Below are 6,956 nucleotides of genomic sequence, written 5' to 3'. Positions count from 1 at the left end.
AATAGATTTATAACAAAAATTAATCAGAACAGATGAGAAAAAACACCTCATATTCATCAAAGGAAAAATCCACCAAGATGACTTCTCACTTCTGAATATCCATACCATGAATGCAAAGGTACCCATGCTTGTAAAAGAAAAATCATCAAAGCTTAAATCAATATCTAACCTCACACTTTTTTACGGGAGACTTTATCAGACCACTCTCACTAATAAACATTAGTCATTCAGACAGAAACTAAAGAAAGAAATAATGAGAGTAACAGATCAAAAGGGTCTAATAGATATGCAAAGAACATTTCACGCACATATAAAAGAATATACCTTCTTCTCAGTCCCTTACAGAACTTTCTTCAAAATTGATGATATATTTTGACACAAAGCAAGTCTCAACTGACACAAGAAAATTGATATAATACTTTTTATCTTAGAACCACCATTGGAAAAAAATGTAGATGTTAACAAAATCAGAAACAAAAACATGTCTACAAACTCATTGAAACTGAAAAACTCTCTAAAAAACTGAGTAACAATGAGGAAATAAAGAAACAAATTAAAGACTTACTAGAATTCAATTTAAATGAATGCACAGCATACCCAAACTTATTGAACACAATGAAATAGGTGCTAAGTAGAAATTTCATTGCATAGCCCTAAGTGCCTTAAGAAGAAGAAGAAGTAGAAGAAGGAGGAGGAGGAGGAGGAGGAGGAGGAGGAGGAAGGGGAGGGGGAGGGGAGGAGGAGGAGGAGGGGGAGGAGGAAGAGGAAGAGGAAGAGGAGGGGAGGAGGAAGAGGAAGGGGAGGAGAAAGAGGAGGAGATTGCATTGAAGCAGTTTAATAGCATACTCGACATCTCAAGAAAAAAAAAAAAGAATCAAACACACCAAAGAGAGAGAGATGGCAAGAAATAATCCTATTTAGGCTTAAAAATTAGTAAGTTAGAAACGAAGAGAACAATGCAAAGAATAAACTAAACCAAAACTTCATTCTATGAGAAAATCAGTAAGATAGACTATAGTGTATCTTTCAGACCCATCAACAATATATATAATGACACAGAGCCTTTTTCATATTTTAAATTTTAGGCCTTTGAACTATGAAAGTTTCTACCAGCTATCTCACATAACTTGACAAATCTTGGAAATATGTCCCAGCAAGGTACTGGCTCTAAGTCACTGCTCTACACTTGTCTGCTTATTTCCCTCTGTGTCTGTTGTGAGTCTCCTATATTTCTTTCCTTCTCTAGAAAGTTATGCCCTCTACTTTCTAACTAGCTTTCAGTGTCCGCTGTTTTTTATTTTTTATTGGATATTTTATTTATTTACAATATGGATGTCATCCTCTTTCCCCCTTTCCCTTCCCTAGAAACCCCTATCAAATGCCCAATCCTCCTTTATGCTTTTATATCATTTTAATTACATGTATGTATTAATGTTAGTTCTAGGTTGATGATCTAGCAATGCAATAGATGCAAATAGTCAAGGAACAATCAAGACAATAAACATAGATACTCAAAGAATAAGCAAGATATTAAACAAAATTCCATGAACACTGACACTCCTGTGATAACTGTTTCTAAGGGTTTATCAGGATGACCAATGTATCTGATCTCATTTTCCTGTCCTAGCACAAGATCATTTTCATGCCTAAAGCCTACTTCCTTGTTCTACCCTAAAATTTAGATACTGTCTGAAATTATTTCTTTATTCTAGCCTAAGATTTATATTCCTACCTGAAATTACTTCTTTGGTTCTAGCCTAATGTCTGATTCTTGCCTGAAGTTACTTCCTTGTCCTTGACCAATGTCATATTCCTGACAAGCAGACCATTTCCTTGTTCTTGGCCCATGTCAGAGTCTTGCCAAGCAGCACAAAGGTTCTCTACCTCTCCTCCCTTTTCATTTCATTAACAAGACTGAGCCTGTCTTAGGTATTTCTGACAAGAATGCCTTCCTTACCCATAATGGAACATGCATTATCTAAAGCAATGAACTTATGTCTTAGTGTGGTAAGGCTCTGTGGAGAATCTTACCTGTCTTTGGCTTGTCAGCCTGTTAATTTAATAACTCTGTCTAGGAGTCCATTTTTAGGTTCAAGTCATGTACTTGGGCTGCCAATATGTGGATGTTGTTAAACAAAGAGCATTAACATGATGGAGGGGAATAAGATATTCCCCTGACAAAAAGGGCTATATATGACATTTTTGAAGTTTGACCAAAATAAAAATACTAACTTCATGCCATAGGTAATTTTATCTGAAGTATCTACTGCATCAACAGTCAGCAGAGCAGCATTCTTGAAATTTATAAGCTACCTATGTATCCTTAAAACATCCAGAGAGATGTTAGAATTATGCTAAATACACTGCAAGTGTCATTAAACTTCTTCCTAATTATAATGAGTACCACTATAAATTTTAGAACTAACATGATTCCAATGGTATTTGGCATGACACTCAAGATGGCACCTTAGCCTTAAATCCTGAACCTCCATCCAGAAATTTGAATAGGATAAAATGCATCATTAATCCATTGTTCCAAATTTCAATCTAAATCTACTTGTATATTCAACACATTAGTAACATGTTTGCTAAATGATTAACAAAATTAGCTGTCTTAACTTCTTGTGTCATAGCAATTTCAGAAGCAGTAGTGCTAGAAATTAATGTAATTAAATTTGTTACACCAGCAATATTCAAGCCCACTACCCTCTTGCTTCTGCTTAAAGCCCAACTCATTTCTTCTAGTACTTGCAAACTATTTTTAGAATACAAAGGTTCTGTGATACTCAAGGCACTAAAACAAAAGCTGGTTGATAGAACTCCATAAATGACATGCTGGATTTCAAAACACAAACACAATTATAAGTTGTATAATCAATGCAACTTACGTTAAATACTGTAGAAGGAATAAAAGTATTTTTAACTTGACAATTAAAAAAGCCTTGACATATGTGATAACACTTCATTAAAATCCAGATCCTGTCCCAACTTTATCTCTTATTATTATAACATCATAGAGAACTGCAACTAATTTCCATATATATCTCTGAAAATGTAAAGAACCACACTTCCAAATGAAGACTGTTATTTCCAATACTGGATTGATTTCTAGAACATTCCATGACTGAGTCTGAGTAACTGGTCACATTTGATAACAATACAAGTGGCATTATAGCTTCTCTTTTTGATTCTCTGTTCCACAAGGTCTAAGAACTTGAGGCAGCTTGTCCCAACAGAGGTATAGGTAAACAAGGGTGGGTTGGTGTGGGGAAAAAAAGGCTTGGGGATCCCGAGGTTCCTCCTGCCATACTGTGGGTAGTCGGCTGGAAACGCTCTGGGTTTCTCCAGCTGGAAGTTGGGCCCGGCTGTTCATTAACTAAAAGTCTCTCCCTGGCTCCTCACGGTTCCTCATAGCGGCGCAGCCCCAACACACGAGGAAGCCCTTGGGTTTCCAAAACTGGTTTATTCACATGGCGGATCGTGGATGGATCTGGATGCATACCCCCTCAAACCCAGGATCGACCTGAGTTAAAAAGGGGAGGGGAGAAGGGGGGAGGGGCTGGGGAGGAATGTTTAATCGGCTCCACCTCTGGCCTTCAGGTATGTAAATCTCTCTAGGGCCTGTTCACGCCCTCCACCTGTGTACATGACTGAAGGGTGGAGGTGAAATGGAGATTAGACCTTGTGTTAGGCCCAACATCCCACCCTTTTTTCTTTCATAAAAGGAGGGGCAACTCTGTTAATGAGAGATGTGGACCATGTGGAAGTAGTCTGGAGTCCCAGAGCGCGGGGAGATTATATGCCGTCCCTGAGAGGCAATGTCCTGTTGGGTCTCCTGGCTATCTCAAACCCAGTGCTCTATCAAGGGGGCCTAGGAATAGGGCTAAACATCCTACCGTCCCTAAAAGGGTCTCCGGGGTTTAAAACCCGTTTAACCAGGCTATGTCCAAACCATGTCTCCACGGCCCAACATCTCACTGTTTTTAGTGAAAATTTTGGATGAGGTGGTCAAAATAAAACACTATGTAGGCCAGAGGGTGTAGCATAACTAAATCAAGGGTAGTGGGAATTGAGGGTAGGGGTTGGAAGGCAGGGAATCATTGAAACAATTAAATACAGATTGTACAGTTTGAGGGTAATGACATCTGATTAATCTAAATAGACATTATGTTTTCCTCACTAACATGTAACTTTAGCTATGTGACTTTGGCAAAAGAGTTTATTTGTAGCTGGAAGGTCTAGATTTGTCTTCTGTAGTGAGCATCTCTGGGTTCTGGCATGCATCTCTGGAGCCTGGTGTGGGTCTCTGGATTTTAGCATGTTCTGGGGTCTTCAGTCAGATGAGACGACTGGAAGAAGGCAGCTTAGCAGGTTTCAGGAGGTGGCGCTGTCACTGGATCTCAGCGTGTCTCTGGAGTCTGCAGTCAGATGAGGTGGCTGGGAGAAAGCAGCTTGGCATCTCAGGCAGGTTCTAGAGGATAGCTGGACTCTGTTGGATCTGTGGGTATACCTGTAGGATAATCACAGGAGGGAAGCAGCATCTCCGGCAGGGAGATGTCTGTAGGCTGGACATGGGGCATTAAATTGCTTGAGAACAAGCACCTTATGGCCTGTCGTTAAGATCCTGGAAAAGCAAAGGTGTTTGAGGAAATTTAGTCTTAGAAGGTATCTTGGATAGCTGAGGGAGAAAAACAATGTTAATTTTGTATCTGGGATTGGCAGCAACACTTTGCCTGTAAAAGAAATTAGTTGTTAATTAAGACTCAAGATATGGTGATCAGCACATTGACTTAACTGTGGAAGGAAATTAGATGGCTTTTAAACCTTGAAGAAATTATAAAGGTTGAAAAATAATGTTGGACATCTATCACAAGTATTAGAGAGAAAAGGCAGCATTAAAATAGAAAAAATAACAAATTTTTGGTTGAAAAAACACAAGCATTGTTGTTCTAGGTGTTTCTGTTAGGAAGAAAAGGAAAGGTTTAAAATTTTTGTTGAAAAACAGGAATGTTTGTTGCAGGTCCTCCTGTTGGGGAAAAGCAGTACGGCGGGTTTAGAAGCAGTAGGGAGGGGCCTTGTTCTGCAATGTGGCGTCCAGGTGCTCTGGCAGAGAGGACCTGTATTCCACCTTTCTTTTTATTAGAAATTTTAATTGTAGAGAAGGATCAAAAAGCTAACTTGAAGTTTATAGGGAGAGATACCTAGGCTTGATAGGAGAGCTAAGAGTCAGAGAGTGAAAGGCTATAGGAATCTCTCACCTAAGGAAGGAGTCTTAGGAGGGTCACAGCAGGCACTGTGACTTGAAAGACTGCTGTTGTCTGTGAAGGAGCCCTCTGTGGAGCTGGGGGATGGGCAAAGTGGAGGCTAGGGGGTCTGCCATCTTGCCCTTGAGCTGGAAAGCACATGGAGAGGGAGAGACAGAGAGAAAGAGGAGGAGTTAAAGTAGAGAAGTTGACCAGGAACACATGGAGAAAGAGTGGGGCCTAGTCTTTTGAACTAGGCAGTAGCTAAAAATTAGAAGAAGCTAACAAGGAACTCGTGGAGAAAGAGGGGGGAGACAGAAAGAAGCCTGCCTAGTTTTGTGAACTAGGCTGGGAATTACTCACTGTCCTGGAGTTTCGAGGAGAGGTTTTCTGTGGGCAATAACTGGGGAGAACACTCTTGGAGCTGGCTCTACCACCTGTAGCTGGCTCTACCACCTGTAGGGAACGATATGGGCTCGTGCGTGGGTGAGCGGGTCCCCTGCGGAACCTCGGGCGGTAGGTTGGATTCTGATGGACCAGGAGTTGTGTTCCCTTGAGGACTCCATCTTTCATCTGTCTAATCTCACCAGCATTATGGGGAGGTCTACGGCGCACAGCATAGTGGCTCCCTTCTACTGGAACTCCATCTGGGCCAGTCACATTTGTTGCTTTAGGACCCCCTTTTCCTACAACCACATCAAACTCTACAATTTCTCCCTCCCCCACACTGCGCAGATACTTGCGTGGATTATTCTTCTTGATGGCAGTCTGGTGTACAAACACATCTTCTTTGGTGTCATTTCGGTTTATAAATCCATATCCATTTCTGACGTTGAACCATTTGACAGTGCCAAGGACTTTGGTGGCGAGAACTTTCTTCTCCGAGTCCTCGCTGTCCACGGGAGCTGAAGAGGCCGGGGCGGGTCCGGGGGCTGCGTCTCTGCCAGGGCTCCCCGCGAGGGGCGCGGCTGGCGCCGGGGCCTGGGGCGTGCCGCTGGCCGCAGGGCTCTTAGGCGCAGGGTCAGCGGCCTGCGGGAGCGTGGTGTCGCAGGTGGTGGCCTCGCCCGCCTCGCTCATGTCGCCTCTCCGCTCTCTCCGGGCACTGGTTAGCGCGGTGGCGGTTGCGGCGGGGCCAGCTCGCAGCGGGCGGCTCGGGGGCGGGGGACGCGCAAGCTCGAGGTCTCGCTGGGTCTCCTGGCCCCGAAGATGGCAGGTTGTAGGGCATTCATCTTTCCAATGTCTTGTCTCCCCACATTTGAGGCAGATTTTTTCTGTTTTTATTGCTGCCACAAATGCCTGAGCTATGGATGCAACCTGATTTGATGGGGTTCCTATTTCTCTGGTTGCTACAATCCACCTATCGTGATGCTCCTCCCGGAGACCCTGGCAAGCTAGTCTAGACTCGGAAGTCATGCCTTCCCAAACAATGGTTTTAAGAAGAAGGTCCCTAGCTGTGGGGTTGGAGATTTTTCTTTCTAAGCTCATTTTAGTTCTGAGAATAAAATCAGATAGGGATTCTCCAGGCTTCTGATGAAGGGAGAGCAGGGAGTGGGCAGGGTCTTGAGACCCTGAAGGTGGAGTAAGCCTATTCCAGGCTTGAATGGCACAGAGGCGGACCTGGTCATAGTAGCCTGCTGGCTGACTTGCCTGTTGTGCCCCAGTAGAGAAATCTTCCTGGCCAAAGAGTTCTTTAAAACCCCATGGAGTGTCATC

At 42.8% G+C, this 6,956-nt stretch overlaps 1 pseudogene; it reads right to left on the bottom strand.

The window, feature by feature from the left end:
• Window positions 1–5,113: 5,113 nt before the first annotated feature.
• LOC117695021 (Y-box-binding protein 3 pseudogene) lies at window positions 5,114–6,671 on the bottom strand (annotated as a pseudogene).
• Between the last annotated feature and the right edge of the window lie 285 nt (window positions 6,672–6,956).

Source organism: Arvicanthis niloticus, chromosome X, assembly GCF_011762505.2.
Source record: "Arvicanthis niloticus isolate mArvNil1 chromosome X, mArvNil1.pat.X, whole genome shotgun sequence".
In the NCBI taxonomy this organism is placed as follows: Eukaryota; Metazoa; Chordata; class Mammalia; order Rodentia; family Muridae; genus Arvicanthis; species Arvicanthis niloticus.
Note: the sequence above shows the minus strand (reverse complement) of the source record. Positions and strands in the feature narration are given on the sequence as shown.